The sequence below is a fragment of the Apodemus sylvaticus genome, chromosome 1, assembly GCF_947179515.1.
Source record: "Apodemus sylvaticus chromosome 1, mApoSyl1.1, whole genome shotgun sequence".
NCBI classification, from domain to species: domain Eukaryota; kingdom Metazoa; phylum Chordata; class Mammalia; order Rodentia; family Muridae; genus Apodemus; species Apodemus sylvaticus.
Genome location: NC_067472.1, coordinates 186,545,309 through 186,547,481, shown reverse-complemented (window position 1 = coordinate 186,547,481; position 2,173 = coordinate 186,545,309). Strand labels below are relative to the sequence as shown.

Here is a 2,173-nt window from a genome sequence, read left to right as displayed (position 1 = left end):
CTCCTACCTATTCAATATAGTACTTGAAGTCCTAGCCAGAGCAATTAGACAACAAGGAAGTCAAACGGATAAAAATTGGAAAGGAAGAAGTCAAAATATCACTATTAGCAGACGATATGATAGTCTACTTAAAATTCCACCAGTGAACTCCTAAACCTGATAATGAACTTCATCAAGATGGCTGGATATACAATAAACTCAACCAAATCAATAACCTTCCTCTACTCAAAGGACAAACGGGCTGAGAAAGAAATTAGGGAGTACTGTTGAGTGTGGGTAAGCAGAAGCACCAATTTAGCAGCTGGGACTCAAAAGCAATGGTGGCTATTGATACAGAATGAGATTAGGCCCAGAAAAGACATCACCAGATAGAGAAAAGAAAAAAAGAGTAGTCAAATATATCTATTTTTTCAGTAGCCTCAAAACATCATTTTTCAAAGTTGAGGTCAAGGTCAAGAGAAAGAAAACAAAAATTAGTTAATGATGGAAGCAAGCACAGGAGCCTGAGCAGAAGCAAAGAGTCAAGAATCCAAAGATAAGGCCTCTAAGAGACACAAGTCTGAGGAGCACAATGACAAAGAACACTCTACTGACAAAGGAAGAGAATGATTAAATTCATCTGGGAATGGTGAGGACAGACACAAACACAAAGAAAGGAAGTCATCATGGGGCAGAAGTTAGATCAAGTTAAAGACTCTATAGCAGTAGAAACAGGGAAAGGAAGAAGTCTTGCTCAAGAAGTAGGGATTGGAAAATCAATCCCAACCCAGAAGCAGAGGCAGGAAGATGTCACCATCTAGAGGCAGATATAGAAAAAGAAGGATCAGAACATTCTCCTGATTAAGATCCATACACAGGCATAGGACTAGAACCAGGAGCAGAACATGCAGTTGAAGTCAAGATAGAAGCGGATAAAAAAAACCCAAGAAGATTTAGCAGAAGCCTAAGCCAGACACCTAGTCCAGCTCCCTTCGGAGGGAGAAACACAGCAATTTACCCATGAAGATTAGCTAGATGAAAAAGGACAAAGAAACTATAAGAACAAAAAATGAAATGGTCAAAATCAGAAACAACAAGAAATGGCTGCCGTGGCTGCAGCAACTGGAGGCAGTGTTGAAATCAGGAACCCAGGTTACCCAGGTTACTCCTCAGATAGCTATGGCTGCCCAAATAGTGGCCCTGGAAGCTAAAGCCTTGGCAGAGACAGGTATAGCAGCAGTGCCCAGTTACTATAACCCAGCAGCTGTGAATCCCGTGAAATTTGCTGAGCAAGAGAAAGAGAGGAAAATGCTCTGGCAAGGCAAGAAAGAAGGCAACAAATCTCAGTCTGCTGAAATCTTAAAAAAATGAATTTTGGAAACAAGGACCAAAATGTCAAATTTAGGAAGTTAATGGGCATTAAGAGTGAAGATGAAGTTGGCTATAGCTCCATTGATAAAGAAAGTTAAAAGACTTTGAAGCAACAAGAAGTTTTTTTTTTTGAAATCTTGATGCTCAGTATGATTGCAAACCCACACACAAAGAGAAACAGGTTTGGGTTTCACATCTTCAATGTGTGAAGTTTGGAAAATATCCATTTGGACTTTATAGACTTGGTCTGATGTTAGGACCTTGTTCACCAAACAGCTAGTATTATAACTGACTTGGGTGTTGCATTGACATTAATTTATTGAAAAATATTACTTTTTTGTAAATATCAGATCAGTGATACTGGTGTCAGTGTTGTAATCAGGTTGAACCCACTTCTATTAAACTTGACAGGACTCTAGAAGGACAATAGTTTTTAGTTCATGAATTCTACTTTTCAAATATATTAAAGCTTTGGGTGGGATAAAATCTCATACATAGATGTTCTCATGTCCCCTGTCTTCTATACTTTTGACTTTACCTAGCAAAGTTATTTCCATTTCTTGAAAAATGAAGCCAACGTTTCTGTAGATGTCCTTTAGAAGGTCTGGCCATGTGGCACATAATCCTGCACACAAGCTGGGCAGTGATGATAAAAAATGGAAAGGGGATAAGACTTGAAATGTGAATAAAGAAAATATGCAATTGAAAAAAGGGAATTAGGGAAGTGACACCCTTCACAATAGTCACAAATAACATAAAATACCTTGGTGTGACTCTAACCAAGCAAGTGAAAGATCTGTGTGATAAGAACTTGGAGTCTCTG

The 2,173-nt window shown here is 38.6% G+C and overlaps 1 pseudogene; it reads left to right on the top strand.

The window, feature by feature from the left end:
* The first annotated feature begins 317 nt into the window (after window positions 1-317).
* LOC127663600 (arginine/serine-rich coiled-coil protein 2-like) lies at window positions 318-1,590 on the top strand (annotated as a pseudogene).
* Window positions 1,591-2,173: the final 583 nt, after the last annotated feature.